This window comes from Schistocerca cancellata, chromosome 2 (assembly GCF_023864275.1).
Source record: "Schistocerca cancellata isolate TAMUIC-IGC-003103 chromosome 2, iqSchCanc2.1, whole genome shotgun sequence".
Classification (NCBI taxonomy): domain Eukaryota; kingdom Metazoa; phylum Arthropoda; class Insecta; order Orthoptera; family Acrididae; genus Schistocerca; species Schistocerca cancellata.
In genome coordinates, this window is record NC_064627.1 from 143,606,596 (window position 1) to 143,627,490 (window position 20,895).

Genomic DNA, 20,895 nt, shown 5'->3' on the forward strand with positions numbered 1-20,895 from the left:
GCAGCAGAAAGCAGGTTTTCCACGACACTATCGACCCTCAAACGCAACATAACCTACACTGCTCTTGGTCTGCTAGTATGAAAAGATCTCTGAACTCTTCACCAACATTAGCTATGTAAATAAACAAGTCTGTACCAAAAAAAAGCAAAATGGCTTATAAACAAGTAAGTGATACAGAAACTGTTTTATTTCTAAATTGATAGTGGTTATGTCTTCATTATCTACAGGTGTTCATTCTATCTTTTTCCGTTTTCTTGTACACAAAGGATCTGTATTTATTTCCTGATACCTTCATGTATCCTTGATTTTCTGCACTTTGGTTTCTTGTTTACTAAAACCTACCGATTCACTTCTGTATTACAAGTTGCAGAAGCATTGACAATTTTATTTTGGATTCTTGTTTTTTATATTTTGGTACCAGTTGATTCTTCCACATTCCATATTAAACGTGTCCCCTACATTTAGTATATTCTTTTCAGTCGGAGAACAATTTACAACTGAAGAAACCTTATCTCATATTCAATAGTCGACGAAAATTTTAGTTCAAAACGGATTTTTGCTTAAAATGTTAGTATTTTAATCCTATGAGATACAAAAAATTACTGACTCGAGAAAGAATTGAATGATTCTACTGTTTATTTAAATAATAAGTTAAAAATTAAATGGGATGTTATAAAAAGTACACCAAACAAATATAAAGAAAGAGTTGCTTTCTGTATGAAAATGTATATACAAAAATTAATAACGATTTTATACGAGAACCTTCCAAAAATCCTAAGACGTTTCCCATTTAGCTCCCTATTCGCCAAGAATACTTAAGACTGCATGTGAGTATCGCAGCAGAAACATAGATCACAGAAGGAAGCCAGCAACTATATCTCAAGCCGCACAAACCGCAAGTATGTACCGGAGAAGAGTCGTAATGAAAGCTGCAAAGACAATAACCGGAAACATTCGGAAGAAAACTCCATGCCAGTACACAACAAAGTCTTACAGTGGAAGACGACGTGGGCAAATCAGTCAGCCTATAGACATGTGCAACTGTATACATGATTTAATCGTGGCAATATCAAGTTGCCGTAGTGTACAAGTTCGACCTAACAACTCTCTCCTCTGTATTTAACAGTGTAATTATTTAGTACCACAATGTGACACCTTTGTTTTTAATATCACCAACGGTTGTTTCGACTTAATGGAAAAATGCGTATGAAGTGAATTTGAGAGAACTTTCAACAAAATCTGCACTATTAGTTCTTGAAAGCTCATTGTTGATGCAACCTGTGTTAGTCATGATCATTATTAAACAGGCACCTGCCATCTGCTGGTGGTTATAGGCTACTGCAGTTCTCCCCATGGAATACTGTGCCCAGTAATGTCTATCCATGATGCAGCTGCTTCATTTCTAATTCCTTTCACCCATTTTTAATAATATCATCACCTCATCTCTTGCTATTTCTTTAAGTACTGAAATAGACCTATGTTGTCAAGCTACTTTTCATTCCTGTAGCTGCTACAGGTATTGATAAAGTTTTAATTATAACCTAGAGAAAATAATGCCATGGCAATGAAACTGGATAACAGTGTCAAACCTTCACCACATACAGCCTTCTTTGTGACAGATTTGATCAACGATGAATGATTTGGTTGAGGCCTTGGAAACAGGAAGAAGTTGTAACCTCCCCCCCACAGTTAAAAAATATAATAACCTCCCAACAGAAAAATTCCGTAACCTCCCGATAGTAAAAATGCGACTAATCTCTCAATAAAATTGCGGCTCACTTATAACCTTTCAATAATTGACTGTGAATTTAAATTGGTAAATTTTGGACGTCAGCAGTGTTGCGTCATGGCCCTGAAAGATCATACTAAATAAATTGAAAATTCTTACCTCAATAAGGTCGCCGGATAACGCAATATATATCAGCTCCTATAAGAAAATTTTCTGGCACAGCCCGGTGCAATGCTGGCCAATAGATTTGTTATGTATAAAAGGAATCAACTGATTTTTCTTTACAATAATCGGGATGACCATCGATTGGAGAAATTAGTGAATTCTTTAAATTGAGATAAATGATGGCCAAAAGTTAATTTTTATAGGAAAGATTATTATTAAGATATTTTTTTAAAAAACATTTACATGGGACTTGATATAACAATACTACATATGCACGAGGCTGTTTTTACCTTATACTACAATGCTCAGGCACCGCCATTGTCCACATGACCGGCCCAGCCAACACAATACACCAGACTGCTCGCTACTTCTTACTCCTACTGCTACACAGTTCCTACTGCTGACAACACTGCTCTCTGGTCTGAGATTCTCTTATAGCTTACATATCGCAGGCAGTGCATGAACAATCCATCGAAATTATATCTGCTCAAGTGCGCTAGTAACAAATTCCTTAATCATGGACCTCTTACATAACCCTCCACCGGGGATGGGGGGCAAAAATTTGGCACCGATGGTGAGTCAATTGAACTTGCCATGAACAACAAATTTTTCTATAATCTATTTAGTTACTAAGTCTACAGTCAGTGTATATATATATATATATATATATATATATATATATATAACATTATTGATAAATAATTTAAGTACAGAACATATTAAGAAATGAAATAGAGTGCACAAGCACTGAGTACATAATATATTAGGAAATGACAAAGTGTATATGAACTCTTTAGCAGTTTTACATGAATTGAACATATGAAGGAGTGAAATAAAGTGCACACGCACTGTAGAAGTCTTTAGCATATTTACAGGAATTGAATACATTAAGAAATGAAATGAAGTGCACACTCACCGTGTAAGCTTTACCATTTTACAAGAATTGAAACATGTTGAGAAATGAAATAAAGTGCACATACACTGTATAAGTCTTTACCATTTTACAAGAATTTAAACATATTGAGAAATGAAATAAAGTGCACACACACACTGTAAAAGTCTTTACCATTTTACAAGAATTGAAACATATTGAGAAATGAAATAAAGTGCACACACACTGTAAAAGTCTTTACCATTTTACAAGAATTGAAACATATTGAGAAATGATATAAAGTGCACATTCACTGTATATGTCTTTATCATATTTAAGAGAACTGATCACATTAACAAATGAAATGAAGTGCACGCACACTGTAAAAGTCTTTAGCATTTTACAAGAACTAGGAAAGGGATGGGAAGGATAGCATCATGGTTGTAGCATAGTGGGTTGCACGTAGATGCACTGAAAGTACATATCTTTCTACAGAAGCACAACACCAAGTGAGACAATGTGAAGTTCTCTTCCCTGAAGTATTTATCAGTGTAACCAAGACACTGAAATGCGTATTAATATTGTATGTGATCATTTTGGTAGTACATTAGGTACACTAAACAGTAGGACCATAATGACATCTCCTTTGGTCAGAGTGGTGGACAGTTTGATGTCAACACCACATTCTGGTAGAATCCATACTCTTACATCAATGTAGAATTAGTGCAAAAACCGAATATAGTGCTCCATGATCATGAGAATGGACAGTACATACAGATATTGCAGTAATTGCTGGTAATTAGGTCAGAAGGTGAAGGACATTAAGTCTTATGCTAGTCATCATTCAGAATTACACTAGTGTATCAACCGATTTGAATAATTATTCACACTCATTGGCCAGTTACTAAACATGTAGTAAGTATTGAGTATTACAAAACACTATTCATAACTCACCTTATTACAGTAATTATTGACATAGCATTCATGCATAAGTCATGTCATTACAGTAATCATTGGCATTCATTTATAGAGTATAACAAAATATCATTCATAACTCATCTCATTACAGTAATTATTGGCATAGCGTTTATGCATAAGTCATCTCATTACAGTAATCATTGGCATAGAATTTGTGCATTATTACAAAACATCATTCAGTATTACTCAGAAGTCATCATTCAAAACAAGAGTTATTGCATGTAGCATCAAGCTGTTAGTGTTTATATATGATATCATGCAAGTAACATAAGACATATTTAAAATGTAACACATTGTAACTATTACTCAAGGTCTGTAGTCCAATAGTATGTAGATATAATGGATTCAATACATCAGAGAAATTTGCATTATATTTAGGACTAGAAATATGTCTTAAACTGGTAGCATTATTTAGTTGTATACTGGTAATAGTTGGGACTGGTAATAATTTTTTTGTGCTAGCAATGCATTGCGTTGGGATCTATAATTAATTACTGGGGCATGGAAATATTTCCTTTTCACTTATTGCTGGAAATAAGGAATAATAACGTCATTCGTCATGAATCAGCTGTAGCAAGATTATGAAACAAGTAGAGTATATGTGATCACATTCATTGAATGATACACACAACTGGGTAAAAAAAAAATGCAAGTATTAGAACAGGTTTCATAACTAAGTGCTTATAGCATATTAATATCATGAAAAGCTACTCCTGGAAAAAATACAAAATGTATTATTGACCTGAAAGAAAAATGTATATTATGCTGAAAAGTAGTAAACTTCGAATAACAGGTAATGAAACGTGTACATAATATGTATGTACTCTAGCTGTCTTTACCAAAACATTCAATCATTATGCTATGCGACATAAGACATACTGTCAAAAGGAACTGCAACAAATACTTAAACAACTACATAGCATCTCTTAACTAATAGAAAATATATCAACTTCATCATTATCCTCATCTGCAAAGAAAAACTTCATTATTCATATTACCATAACTTCATCATTATCATCATCTGCAAAGAAAAACTTCATTATTCATATTACCATATTCTTCATATAACTATTCATCATCATTTACTGTCATCTGCAAAAAAGAGACACTTCATTATCCATATTCGTATTACCATTTACTTCATACAACTATTCATTATCATTCATTACTTCATACAGTATAGAGTTTCTTACTTCTAGCATATTTCATCACTAAAATTAACATGTGTAGTTCTGTCTGACAGCCTGCATCAATTGCGTCATATTCTGAAAGAAAAATAATTAGTTAAGATTGTTATTATACAATGTGTATAGTATATTCTTGTTAATGCTTGTTAATTCTGATCCACTTACTCTTCATGACAAGGTATTGCATTTTCTTTCTTTCATTCCAATTGTGAAATTTCCATTTCATAGCAAACCACTGTGGTTGTATAATTTACTTCATTTACATGGCATTGCTTTCTGAAAATGATGAATACGGATTAATATCTTGCATTTAAATCATATACCCATTATATAAAAAATTGTTTCTAGAGATATAACGAAGTATACAGCATAGCATGACAGAAAACGTATTAGGTCAAAATACAGAAAGTTTTCAGGTGCAAATATGTACACACAATATCATAATGTAGTAGCAAAAAATGTAGAATAGTCAAGATATTGAGATATCATAAGGCAAAAATGCTAAAGTCAACTGGTGTTTGTTACATCTTAAACATTTCATAGTGCATACAGACAAAAATTCTACTTTCGATAGGAAAACAATCATACATACACAAAAAAATGGAAAATGTGCACGGTCTGATATATATTGAGAAGAAAAGGGACCTGCTAACCTTACCTTGCCGGGCACTTGCCAAAAAAAATATGATCATCATCAGTAAGTGGCCATATAAATATATGGAAATGGCATTACAGTGTGACAAATCATAAAGTATGTTCATTCAATAAAGGGTTTGATATTGGAAATATGGTGATTGCCCTTGGTTTTTCTGGTTCTCAAAGTTTCGACGTGTACTGCATTGGGGTGAGGAGTGCTGCGAATTCTATATGGACCTGCGTATAGAAGCTCAAATTTACTCTGTTGGATAAATAATGTGTGCGTACTAATATCTTCTGTCCAATGTGAAGGTCACGGCGTGTACAAACCTGTTTTCATTGTCTTCTCCGGCGCTCTGCGGCACGTTTGATGTTGTTGAGTGCAACGTCAATTATTTCATGGTGGCGTAGTCGACGAGATGTAGGAAAAGATACTAATTCTTTAATTTTTTTAGGTGGTTCAACATTTCTCAGTATAACAGTCGGAGATAGCATAATAGATTCATTTGGTATGGAGTTAATTACATCCTGGAATGAGAGTATGTGTGCGTCCCAATCAATATGTCTTTTATGGCAGTATATTCTACATAGTTTAACAATTTCTTTTATCAGTCGTTCAGAAGGGTTCGAAAAGTGTGATACCTGGATATATAGACCGGAGAAATGTTTCTAGCTCGTAACAGACGTGTCCATATTACAGATCGAAATTGTGGTCCATTGTCGGAAATTACTTTCAATACAAGCCCTACATGGAATAAAAAATGTTTTGCAAATGCGTTCCAAATAGATTTAGCAATAGCTTTGCGTAACGGAGTGAAGGTAACAAATTTCGATGTGAGTTCAACAGCGACAAAGATGTAACAAAAACCTCTATTAGTTCTGGGAATCGGTCCAAAAATGTCTACAGCGGCCATGTGTCTCAATTTAACGGGTACAATGGGATGTAACGGACGAATATGTGAAGTCGTATCTGATTTAAATTTCTGGCAGATTTTACATGACGCTAAAACTCGTCGAATACGTTTCTCCATGTTAGCAAACTAACAGTTCTGTCTCAGTATAAGAAAACATTTTCTGGCTCCATAATGTGCGTAACTTAAATGAGTATACCAAATTAATTTGTTAACAAGTTCGTCAGGAATGCATAATAACCAGTTGTTGCTGTCAGGGTGAGAGCGGCGAAAGAGAACGTTCTGCGTACAGTGTAATGGTTTCTAATGGTAACATTATTCCTATCTTGCCAAAGGTGTTTAATTTCTTTCCATACGTTGTCTTTGCTCTGCTCCTGTGCCATGTCTCGTAATGACGACGAAATGAAATTTTCAAATGCAACTTGTTGAATATACATGACGCTAAAATTTGCTTTGCAGAAGTTGGTTGCGATGTCTTGCTGTTTGTTGCTGAGAGAACGGGATAGTGCGTCTGCTACAGTATTTTGGGTACCGGGAATGTGAACAATTGTAAAATTAAATTCCTGTAAATAAAGTTTCCATCTGCTTAATCTGTCATGTGTAAATTTAGCGGAAAGTAAAAACTGTATAGCTCTATGATCTGTGTAAACCGTAGTATGTCTTCCATAAAGAAAGTGCCTAAATCTGGTAAATGCCCATACAACATATAATGTTTCAAGTTCTGTAACAGAATAATTACGTTCAGCAGGTGACAGAATTCGACTTGCAAAAGCGATGTTTTTGATTACTGTAGTACCGTCTTCTTCAGTTTCCTGAAAAATGTGTACACCTAAAGCGGTATTAGAACTGTCGGTGGCAATGGAAAAATTTCTGGTAAGATCTGGGTGTGATAAAAGTGGTGCATTCAACAAGGCATGTTTCGGATTAACAAACTCAGACTGTGCTTGGCTATCCCAGGACTAAATAGCGTTTTTACCCGTCAGTTGGCATAATCTAGGGGAGTAAAGCAGAGTAATGAATAAATTTACGGAAAAAGTTAATCCTAAAAAGCTGCGTAGTTGTTTCTTCGTCGTTGGAACAGTAATGTCACGTAAAGCTTGAAGTATTTCCGGGTCAGGCGCAATGCCTTCTGCTGAAATTACATGTCCAGGAAATTTTATGGAAGTTTTGCCAAAGTGTGGTTTGTTGAGATTAACTGTGAGTCCTTGTGCACGAAAAGTTTGCAACAGTTGTTCCAGAATCAAACTGTCTTCAGACCAGTTAGCTTGTGCGATACGAATGTGGTCTACATACGTTGTGATTCTGTCTTTCAGTTCTGTCGGAAGTATAGTATTTACACCGCGAATAAATTCTGCTGGAGGAATTGTTAAACCGAACGGTAATTTGCAAAATTGATAACAGTCACCAAAACAGAAAAATGCTGTGTACTTTCCGCAGTTCGGATGTAGCTGAATTTGCCAAAATCCCGATTTCAAATCTAACGTGGAATAAACAGCAGTACCATGAAATTTCTGTAAAAGTTCTTCTAGTGTCTGTGGGCGATCTGTTTCATTAATAATAATGTCGTTGACATGACGCAAATCAAGTACGAGGCGAAGTGATCCATCCTTTTTCTTAACAATATGGAGCGGGATTATGTACGGACTAACTGCCGGTTCAATAATACCTTGGTCAAACATAGCTTGCAATTCTTTCTTAACTTGCTCTCGGTGAATATACGGAATGGGATAATGTTTGGCTTTAAACGTGTCGTGCTGTTCAACTTGAAATTCATACATGAAACCGGACATAGTACCAGGGATGTTGTCAAAAACTGGAGCTTGCTGCAAAAGAATTTTGCGTAGCTCTGTACGTTCGTCGTCTGTATTTGCACTGCTTTGCCTTACTTTCTCAGAAATCATTTGCATGACGTCATAGTCGGCTTCGTCTGGTGTATTGTAGTTGTGTACGTACGTATCTGTGAACAATGTGGAATGACAGCCTTAGTTACACGATGTCGAAATGACCTCTGTTCGATTAATTGCTTGTTCTTCTGCAGATAAAGCGTGCTGAAATTCTAATGCCAGTTGTATATTTTCATCCTTTATCATTAAATAGGAATTTTGAAAGTCAACAATTGCGTCATGTTTTACCTAAAATAACGTGTTGTCAATAAGGGAACAATCCAAAAATTTGAATGTAACGTATTACCTGCAATACAAAACGATTAAGTGTGTCTGTAATTTTACATCTACTCCTTTACCAAATACTGCTCCTTTTACTTTAGTTTTGCCTAATGGTAACGTAGGATAGGTATTCTCTTTGTAACATTCGTTGAAAGCTTCCTCAGTATAACTGACATAGGTGATCCAGAATCGATTACTGCTGAAAATGTGTATGATTAAATCTTTACTCCAATGACAGGGTGGGAAACGGTTTTTTGTATAAATAGTAAAAGTGTGTCTCGGATGTCGTCAAAAGTAATAACATTTTCGTGAACAAGATTGTGTGTGTCAAAAGTATGGCTTACGTTGCTGGAAGATGCAACCTGTACTGTATCTAGTCAAATTCTTTCTGACGTGCTGTTATTTGCGGGAGGATGCTGTGGCATTTTAACTATTTGTACTGTTCTGTTATTTCTTCCTGACGTATTAGGTTCGGGATGATACCGACTGTCTGGTTCATTCATGATAATATGTTGTTGCGGATGATTCTGCTGCTGCAAGACCGACTGTTACGCTCAAAACTGTGCTCATTACTTTTACGTCTGTCATAATAATCATTGCTATACGGCGCGTTGCGATACGAGTTGAAATGATGTGTCTTCTGTACGTAGTGATTTCCTTGTTGCTGTGCGTTACGATTTCGTGCGGCCGACGCTATACGTGTAGGCGGCGAAACATTAAAGCTTGGTTGACCTTGCAAACCACATTGTTGGTTAGGTATGCTAACCGGCTGGTTTTGTTGTTGTTGTGGCGAAAAGCCTCTATTGTTACCAAAATGCGTTTGCTGTTGCTGATAATTTTGACGGTACTGATAATTAAAATTTTGGCTGTTATTAAAATTCTGGTGGTTGTCATTCTTAGATCGTCTTTCATCTTTGCTATTAAAATAGCGTGGCTGATCGTAATTACTGTATGCTTGTTGGCCTTGGTTACGACGTGAAAAATTTTTGTTTATGAAAGAATAGTCTGATTGCTGAACTTCCAAAAGTTGTAGCAGATCTCTAAATGCCGAAATATTTTCTTTCTGCTGACCTGTTAAAAGTGATACCCTTAACGATCGCGGTAATTTGGAAATACGTAATTGGATAAGTGTTGATTCACTGTATGGCTCACTTAAGTATTGGTTTTGTTGGACCATGTGTTCAAAAAATTGCGTGACAGTAGGAAAATTTGAGTTCTCATAATTCGGTAAGCTAATTAATTGAGACTTAATTCCGCGCTGTGTCGCCTTCGACCAATACGCTGACAGAAAAGCATTCTGAAATTCTTCTACCGAATAACATTGTCTCGCGATCGGTCTCATACGAGTTGCCGGTTCGCTTTCCAAAAAACTGCAAATAAATTCAAGTTTGTGTGTTACGGACCAAGTTGGTGGAAAAGGAAAGCTAAATTGTTGTATCCAATCCTAGGGGTGAATCTGTGTTCTGTCATTCTTAAATACCTAAAATTTTCTCACGGATAGAAAGTGCTTATAATCAAAATTATCGTCTCTGTATGTCTGAGCAGGTGCAGGATTGTATGATAATCCGTTTGTCTGTGACTGTTCGGAATCTAAGTCAGTTACACTCTGTAAATTACCTAAATTACACTGGCTGTGTGAATGTGACAAATGTTCACAATGTGGCGTATGCTGTGACGTGTTAGAGACTGAAACATTTTTCATTTCTGTCACTTTTTGCTGCAAAGACGACATTTTTCTACGCAATGTATTATTGGAAGAACTTATCTCACTGATTGTCTGCTGTAAATGTTGGAATTCGGGTGTTTGATTGAAAGAAATTGGTAACGTATCGTCTGATTTGGTATCATTGTTATTTTCGATAACGGCAATACGACTGGCCAATTCATGGAACTTTCCAGCCAGTGCTTTTACCTGATCGTCATTTTTAGTGTCACAAACATTAATTTGTTTTTGTATTTTACGGGTGGTTTTGTTCAATTTTTTAACGTCTGCTTTAATGGCATCGGGATCCTGTATTAATTCCAATTGTTCAAGTCTGCTGGTCGCTGTTTGAAAGTCTACTGTGTGGGTGTCTGTTTTTGTTTTTAGATCAGATATTTCATAATGCAGTTCGGTGTTCAACTGTTTGATAGTATTGATTTCGTCCGATACTGCAGCAATGTTGTTGTCTACGTATGTTTTTGCTTTCGTAAACAATTTACGCTTATCTTCCTGTCTCTGTGCAGTAATTGTTTCCATGACTTGTTTCTTTACTTTGTTCTGTTCCTGTATAAATTTACGGTAACGCGTTTCACTGTTTTGTAGGTGGTGATTAAAACGTTCATCAATTTGGCTGTTTTGTTGTTCAAATTTCGTATTTACTTCCGCATCCATTTTGTGCGTGAAAGTTCTGCTGACATTAATTTAAACTCGTCGCGTAACTGTGTTGCGTTTTCAGAACATTGTTTAGCGACTGTACTAATTTCATCTCTAAGTAATTTCGTTGTTGCTGCCATGTGTATTACTTAATTATTGTGCAACAGATCTAATTTCTTCACTACTGTTCCTAGCACAAGCCTTAATTTCCTCATGTAATTGTTATATAGTATCGTGACATTGCACGGCAACGACTCTAATCTGTTCACTAAGTTGTTTGATCTGTTCATTAAGGTTGTCGTGTTTTTCATTCAGCTGTCTAAGATTTTCATTAAGTTGTTTGAAGTTGTTGTCAGGTTTTTCATTCGACTGTTTGAGGTTTTCATTAAGTTGTTGTTTCAGATTTTCATTATTTTCATTAAGTTGTTGTTCGAAATTTTCATTATTTTCATTAAGTTGTTGTTTGAGATTTTCATTAAGTTGTTGTTTGAAATTTTCATTATTTTCATTGAGTTGTTTGAGATTTTCATTAAGATATTGTTTGAAATTTTCATTATTTTCATTAAGTTGTTGTTTGAGATTTTCATTAAGTTGTAGCAATAATGCCATAACTCGATCCATGCCAAAATTAGCCTCTGTATTCTCTGTGCTGTGTGATGGTGTATCTGCATGTGTCACGTTTTATGTAGCAATTTGGTCATTGTCTGATTCACAAAAGTGTTTGCCAATCGGATTTGCACTGTTGGTCACTAAATCGGAATCAAAATAAATCTGATATATTTTGAGTACATCGTTCACCTTCGTTAGAAACATTTATCTGTTCGCTATGTAAATTTTACAAATCAGGCGTGTCAAACTGGACAGCGTTCATTGTAACGGAACGTGCCGCGTAATCAGTTGTTAAATTTACTGTGGACATAATTGAATTTGCTCATCATTAGGATTAAAATCATTACTAGTGATCGGTACGCACTGATTATCTGTAATTAGAGGATTATCACTATTATACTGAGTGTCGCTAGTATTATCGGTCACATTATTCGAGTCGGATTTTTCACTCATTGCACACCGCGATGTACTGTTAGCAATTTTTCGCAGCATTTTAACAAATCAAAGTTAAGCACAAAATCAAACAAAGACAAAGCAAAAATGGAACAAATACCATTACAACAAAGAGCAATAAATTGCCGATGATCTGTGAAAGAAAGTGTGACAAGTTAGTAAATGCGTTGCGCCAGATGCAAACTCTATTTAACATTAAGTAAATAAGAGCAGATATATAACTGACTACTTCTCAGAAATTCACAAAAATACGATCCTGACCGGTTGTCGACAAGTGTAACCGCCCCACAATAAAATAATAAGAATAATATTCACATTTAGTGTAACCTCCCAACAGTAAAGGTTCCGAAACCTCCCAACAGTAAAAAATATAACCATAACATTGACATTTAGCGTGACCTCCCAAAAAATAAATTGCGTAACCTATCAATATAAAAATGTGACTAACCTCGTAATAAAAAAAATCTCACTCATAAACAACCTTTCAATAATTGACTGACTGTGAACCTAAACTAGTAAATTTTAACGTCAGCAGTGTTGCGTCATGGCCCTGAAAGATCATACTGAATAAATTGAAAATTCTTACCTCAATAAGGTCGCCGGATAACGCAATATATATCTGCTCCTATAAGAAAATTTTCTGGCACAGCCCAGTGCAATGCTGGCCGATAGATTTGTCATGTATAAAAGGAAACAACTGACTTTTGTTTACAATAATCGGGGTGACCATGGATTGGAGAAATTAGTGAATTCTTTAAATTGAGATGAATGATGGCCAAAAGTTAATTTTTATAGGAAAGATTATTATTAAGAGATTTAAAAAAAACATTTACATGGGACTTGATATAACAATACTACATATGCACGAGGCTGCTTTTACCTTATACTACAACGCTCAGGCACCGCCATCGCTCCACACTAGCAGCCCAGCCAACACGATACACCAGACTGCTCGCTACTTCTCACTGCTACTGCTACACAGTTCCTACTGCTGACAACATTGCTCTCTGGTCTGAGATTCTCTTACAGCTTACATATCACAGGCAGCGCGTGAGCAATTCATCGAAATTACATCTGCTCGAGTGCGCTAGCAACGAATTCCTTAATCATGGACCTCTTACAAAGTGAATGGAGGCCGTGTCAGGAGGATGGGGAGGGTGGGACAAAGTTTGATAGTCCAGAGAAGGAGCAATGTGAGTGAGTCCTTCGCTGAATGAGCTGGAGCATTGCCGTGAAGCAATACCCCCCTCCCCCCTCCCTACATCACCATCCCACCTCCTCCCCCCCTCCCCCAACACTCGGCCCTTGCCTTTAAGGCAACAAAGACGCCATTATCAACATCTCGCTGAATTTGGACGTGTTCGTACTGTACATGATTGCTGACAGTGGTGGTCACAGGAATGTACAAGCGCAAGAAGACCGGGATCCAGATGGCCATATATCGCTACCTAGAGGGAAGACCATCATGTACTGTATATAGCTCTGGCGTATTGTACTGCATCTTCAGCAGCATCCTGAGCTGCAGTTGACACCACAGTGATACAACGAACTGTCGTAAATCTGTTAATTTAAGGGGCTCCGGAAAGGCTCAAAATCATGAAAAGTTCAATTTTTACTTTTTTGCGTTTTCTGAATCTGCAGACTATTACCTTTTAATAGATATATAATTTATTCAATTCCGAAGACTACAACTATTTTTTAATTTTTTTTGAAATGTGTTCTACATGGGCGTGACCCACTGTGGCGCTGTTAAACTGCTGTCAAATGGTGGTATTATTAACGCCCGTGTTCATCAGGTACATTTTAGTGATGTGAGATAAAGTATGTGTTGTGGCTAACCTGTGATGGTTCAATATATATCGCTGGTGTGATTGTCGATTGTTTCATGTTTATTTACTCTGTCGTTATCTCGAAAATATTCGTAATTAATTCTGTCTCTTGAGTCTCTGTTTTGTTGAAGTATAATAATGAGTAAAAGTAAAGTTATTAGAAATCCTCTGAAGACTTTTAAGAAAAGGAGAAATGTTGGAAAGCCAAAGGTATGTGTTATTACTGTAAATAATAACATTCTAACATGGTACGAGCGATGCTTGCTTTAGACAAGGAACGCCTTCGGGCTGCAGACAGGGCTGTAAAGAGTCTAGAAATACAAGCAAGAGTAAACAGGAGGAGGAACAAGAGGAAGCTGGAGGAGGAGTTTGCAGAGGATGAAGATAATCCATCCTATGGACCTGGAATGCACTAAAAAGTTAATCCAATCTTTGTCGCTCGATTCCCAAAACTTTTATTTTCTCATACTAATTACATGTTTTCTAAGGATCTTCCAAACATATTTGTTTCAAACTTTCAGTAAATGTTACACAGTACCTTGTGCATAATTTAACACAGCCTTTTTCCAAAAAACTGTATATTTTTGAATATATAAATAAAAAATTGCAAAAAAATGTTGTGAATTTTCATTACAATTGAAAAAAATCATCTTTAATAACTGAACTAAAATTTTGTAAAATCCCTGTGTTAAGTTGTAGCCCATATTCCAATAAATAATCTGTAAAAAGTTCAACTTCCTACCTCAAATACTTTGTGAGGAAAGATGTAATTTATAAGCGCTATTTTAACATTGCAGGTATAGGGCGTTCCGGAGCCCCTTAAGGACAGTTCAGAGCCTGGCGCCCTGAAGTGTACATTCCACTGACCTCAAACTACCGCCATTCGCGACTTCAGTGGTGTCAACAGCGAGCTCACTGGAGGACAGGGGGGAAGTGTGCTGAAAGCTGGTTCCGCCTCGGTGCCAGTGATGGCCGTGTGTAGATTAGATGAAGGCCAGTTGAGGACCTGCAACCAACCTAACCTGCCAACATGCTAGACGCCCTGGACCTACACCTAGAGTTATGGTCTGGGGCGCGACTTCATATCACTGCAGGCGCACTCTCTTGGTTATGCCACGCAACCTGACTGCAAATTTGCACGTCAGTCTGGTGATTCGACTTGTTGTGCTGCCATTCATGAACAGCAGTCCAGGAGGTGTTGCCAACAGGACAACACTCGCCCACGCACCGTTGTTGTAACCCAACATGCTATACAGTGTCAAGATGTTGCCTTGGCCCGATCGACCACCACCTCTGTCTCCAGTCGAGCGCATATGGGACATCATCGGCTGACAACTCCAGCGTTATCCACACGCTGTATTGACCGATCCATTGCAACAGACACGGAACTCCATCCCATAAACTGAGACCCGGTACCTGCACAACGCAATGCATGCACGCTTGCATACTGCCTTCAACATTCTGGTGATTACACCAGTTATTAATGTTGAGCCACGGCTGGCATGTCTTATCTACATCTACATCTACATTTATACTCCGCAAGCCACCCAACGGTGTGTCGCGGAGGGCACTTTACGTGCCACTGTCATTACCTCCCTTTCCTGTTCCAGTCGCGTATGGTTCGCGGGAAGAACGACTGTCTGAAAGCCTCCGTGCGCGCTCTAATCTCTCTAATTTTACATTCGTGATCTCCTCGGGAGGTATAAGTAGGGGGAAGCAATATATTCGATACCTCATCCAGAAAAGCACCCTCTCGAAACCTGGCGAGCAAGCTACACCGTGATGCAGAGCGCCTCTCTTGCAGAGTCTGCCACTTGAGTTTGTTAAACATCTCCGTAACGCTATCACGGTTACCAAATAACCCTGTGACGAAACGCGCCGCTCTTCTTTGGATCTTCTCTATCTCCTCCGTCAACCCGATCTGTTACGGATCCCACACTGATGCGCAATACTCAAGTATAGGTCGAACGAGTGTTTTGTAAGCCACCTCCTTTGTTGATGGACTACATTTTCTAAGGACTCTCCCAATGAATCTCAACCTGGTACTCGCCTTACCAACAATTAATTTTATATGATCATTCCACTTCAAATCGTTCCGCACGCATACTCCCAGATATTTTACAGAAGTAACTGCTACCAGTGTTTGTTCTGCTATCATATAATCATACAATAAAGGATCCTTCTTTCTATGTATTCGCAATACATTACATTTGTCTATGTTAAGGGTCAGTTGCCACTCCCTGCACCAAGTGCCTATCCGCTGCAGATCTTCCTGCATTTCGCTACAATTTTCTAATGCTGCAACTTCTCTGTATATTACAGCATCATCCGCGAAAAGCCGCATGGAACTTCCGACACTATCTACTAGGTCATTTATATATATTGTGAAAAGCAATGGTCCCATAACACTCCCCTGTGGCACGCCAGAGGTTACTTTAACGTCTGTAGACGTCTCTCCGTTGATAACAACACGCTGTGTTCTGTTTGCTAAAAACTCTTCAATCCAGCCACACAGCTGGTCTGATATTCCGTAGGCTCTTACTTTGTTTATCAGGCGACAGTGCGGAACTGTATCGAACGCCTTCCGGAAGTCAAGAAAAATAGCATCTACCTGGGAGCCTGCATCGAATATTTTCTGGGTCTCATGAACAAATAAAGCGAGTTGGGTCTCACGCGATCGCTGTTTCCGGAATCCATGTTGATTCCTACATAGTAGATTCTGAGTTTCCAAAACCGACATGATACTCGAGCAAAAAACATGTTCTAAAATTCTACAACAGATCGACGTCAGAGATATAGGTCTATAGATTTGCGCATCTGCTCGACTACCCTTCTTGAAGACTGGGACTACCTGTGTTCTTTTCCAATCATTTGGAACCTTCCGTTCCTCTAGAGACTTGCGGTACACGGCTGTTAGAAGGGGGGCAAGTTCTTTCGCGTACTCTGTGTAGAATCGAATTGGTATCCCGTCAGGTCCAGTGGACTTTCGTCTGTTCGAGTGATTCCAGTTGCTTTTCTATTCCTTGGACACTTATTTCAAGGTCAGCCTTTTTCGTTTGTGCGAGGATTTAGAGAAGGAACTGCAGTGCGGTCTTCCTCTGTGAAACAGCTTTGGAAAAAGATGTTTAGTATTTCAGCTTTACGCGTGTCATCCTCTGTTTCAATGCCTTCATCATCCCGGAGTATCTGGATATGCTGTTTCGAGCCACTTACTGATTTAACGTAAGACCAGAACTTCCTAGGATTTTCTGTCAAGTCGGTACATAGAATTTTACTTTCGAATTCACTGAACGCTTCACGCATAGCCCTCCTTACGCTAACTTTGACATCGTTTAGCTTCTGTTTGTCTGAGAGGTTTTGGCTGCGTTTAAACTTGCAGTGAAGCTCTCTTTGCTTTCGCAGTAGTTTCCTAACTTTGTTGTTGTACCACGGTGGGTTTTTCCCGTCCTTCACAGTTTTACTCGGCACGTACCTGTCTAAAACGCATTTTACGATTGCCCTGAACTTTTTCCATAAACAACATTGTCAGTGTCGGAACAGAAATTTACGTTTTGATCTTTTAGGTAGTCTGAAATCTTTGCATTAAACCTTGGTTGCCATTCTGTGTTTAGTCTCCTTTGGTTATCGCGATTATGCTATTACCCTCTCTCTCCGCGAATGGCAGCAGCAGCGTGTATTGATATTCACACCCCTGTATTATCTTTGGCCTCGTGCCTATAGTTTCCGGCTGTGCTGTGCGTGGGCGGTTGGTCGGTCGGCGTGGAGCAGCGGCGAAGTCTCCGTGGCGCTTGTCTGGCCGGGCCCGCTGGCGACGTCCACATGTGCTCGGAGTGTTCCCATTGCTACGAGGTCTGTGGCTCACCGATCCCACACACGAACGTATAGTCTTTACTCAATCTACCATCCAGCCCCAAGTGTTCACATTGTGTAGTTTTAATTTCGTTGCGGGCTGTTGGGACATTCCCACGAGCAACAATGTGTGTTTTCAAGTTGGCGAAAATCTAGCCGCCCTCTTGTGGATTGATTATTTTTGAACGAATTGCACCAGTGGAATCTTCTGCCTTGTAGCCGATAACGTTCCGGTTACCTGCCCTGGCTGTTGTCGTAAATGTAGGCAGTGTATTTTCCTCGTCGTGTTGTGGCTGTCCAGCATGGCGTGTAGTTTGAACAGCCGAATGTATAATTCGTTGTGGGAGCCGATAGCTTCTGCGTTGTTCCATTGAACTCCCTGTTGTGTGCTGGTTGGGGTGGAGCGGAAGTTGTCCTGTCGCTGGGTCCGTTGGCTGTCTGTCGGAGGGGTTGCTGTCGGATTGAGAATTGTTGGGCTGACTGCCTGTCTCACCTAAGCGAGTGTTAGTGTTTGAATTCCAGGCCGACCCTTGGAAACTTGGAAACTTCTGAGCGCTGTTTGATGTACTGCCTTTTCTTATTTGTCCTTGTTCGTTTTTGTATGGCTTCTAGGCGACTTTAAATTAAAGTTGTTTTTGCCCTTAAGGTGTGAGATTGTTTGGGCCTTCAGCCTAATGTGGAGAAATGTTTCAAGATGAGGCCTTCTGCCTTTTAAAATTCTTGTTTTTGAGTCTTAAGTGATTGGCCTTCAGCCGATTTTAAATTAAAGTTGTTTTGCCCTTGAGGCGTGAGATTGAATGGCGCATTTAGCCGGGAATTAAATTCTAAAATTAATGTTTGGCTTACTTTGTTGTAGTGTTTTCTTTACTCTTGTAATGTTTGTCAAATGAATAAAGTATTATGTTCGAGTACAACTGACAGCCACTCATTTTGGCCCCTTTCCACAAATTAAACTATCTGTCCTGTCCTGCGGGTATAGCAGGGGATCTGAAATGTACCAGTATTATACATAGGCATTGGCGTATCTCGCGCTTTACTTTTAACCTGCAATCTTGTAACGTTAAGCACTTGAATATGTTACCTAGACAAATGTACTCCCGAAATTTCATTACTCTGCAGTAATTATTTTTTGGTGTCGCAATTTTTTTTCTTCAATGTAGGTAAAGTGTCTAAACAAGTACTCCTATGTGTGTGTGTGTGTAGTAGTAGTAGTATCAGTGGGAGCGGGAATGATTTCATTTATTTAAACATTTAGAGAGACTGTTGGTGCACTAGCTAGAGGGTCATCGCCGGCCACGGCATCGAAACGGTAAGCAGGCTGTAGATGTGCTACTTTTAGGTTGCGCTGGCATCCCCTGGACAGCGCGCCCCATCGGATCGGTCTTCTGTGTTAGCTGAACGACGAGAGATGTCTTTGACCTTTGTATTTAAACAATTACAAAAGAACAACCAACAGTATGTTGATAACTCAGAGGTGAAAGTGTTCGTTCAGTCCGAGAAAAGTATCAAGCCATTCGCAGAGGGAACTAAAGGTACTGAGAGAAGCAGGAGTAGTAGTACTAGTAGAGGGTTTGTTGGGCGCACGACAACAAGGTCTTCAGCGCTCACTCAGCAACACAGTGAGACGGGTGTTAAGAAAATACTCAGAACAGTAAGAGAAAACAGAACGTAAGACACAGGTAACAAGCTTTGAAAAATATGTGCCTACCCACAGCGAAGCGTGGGACGAAGCATGTCGTCAGTAGTAAAACATGGTCAACGCAGGAAGAAAATGGTAGAGGGAGGTAAAACAATGGATCAGATGGACGTGGCTGGCTGACCGCAAGGAAAAAAGGGAAGAGCCAGCCACTTTGCAATACACTAAAACCTCAAGCCTAAAAGTTTGGGCCAGAGTCCAGACACACCACAAAACTTTAAAACCCTAGACACACACGTCTCATCGTTAACTAAAACACAAGGCAGATCCCCATCAACTTGTGCTTCTGCCCTTGCATCACGGTATAAAATGCAGTATGTTAAAATGTGCCGGACAGAGATGTGCACACCACAAGCATCACAAAACGAGCGATCCTCCAGCCGTAATAAAAAGCTATGTGTGAGAGGACAGTGCCCGATCCGAAGACGTGTGAGGGCCACCTCTTCTCGCCTGAGCAACCAGCAGGAGGAACTCCACGGCCGAGTTGTTCACTTTACCAACCGCAGTTTATTGGCCGTTACCGCCAGCCATTCTTCCTCCTACAACTCCATGCACTTCCTGTGGAGTGCAGAAATAGACTGCAAGGGAATAGGACACTGGACCACATCCTGCTCTCTGCAGGCCTCCTTGGCAGCCCGATCGGCCTGTTCATTGCCCCGTATTCCGACATGATCAGGCACCCAACAGAAGGATATCTCCTTACCCCGCCGTTGGAGCAAGTACAGTTGCTCATATATCAGCTGGACCATATCCTCAGTTGGGTACAGATTCTGCAATGATTGTAAGGCACTAAGAGAATCGGAGCAGAGAAGAAATCGATCGCCTCGAACACGATTCATCTGCTCTAGTGCCTTCAGGATCGCATGGAGCTCCGCTGCGAAAACGGTATATTCATCAGGGAGGCGAAGCAGGGTAAGAGAAGCAGGAAGAAAACCGCTAAATTGAGGTGTTTGTCATGTCATTGCCTCTTATAGCGGTCAAATACCGAGCAAACATACACTACGAAAACCGAATTCTCCAACAGATTTAAGATTTATTAACATCACGGTGAGAAACAGGTGTCCCGATAGGGACCTTCATTGTAAATCTCTGCCTTTCTTTTCAGCTACATCTCAGAAATCTGGGAATGGAGCAAGAGAGCTAATCTCTCGCAACTCATGACTGGCGCCGGAGGATTGCAGCTATATGTTTTTTTTCAATCGTTTGATTCTTTGTACTAAAAGGTGAAGTGGGCTGTTTGGGATCGGATGTATTGCAAAACATTTTAAATTTGTTTCCAGCAAAATATTGGGAAGCGAAAGAATTAAAATCTTATGTGTGTGTGTGTGTGTCTGTGTGTGTGTGTGTGCGTGTGTGTGTGTGTGTGTGAGAGAGAGAGAGAGAGAGAGAGAGAGAGAGAGAGAGAGAGAGAGAGAGAGAGAGAGTGAGTGTAAAACTGACTATTTGCTCGACATATTCAGC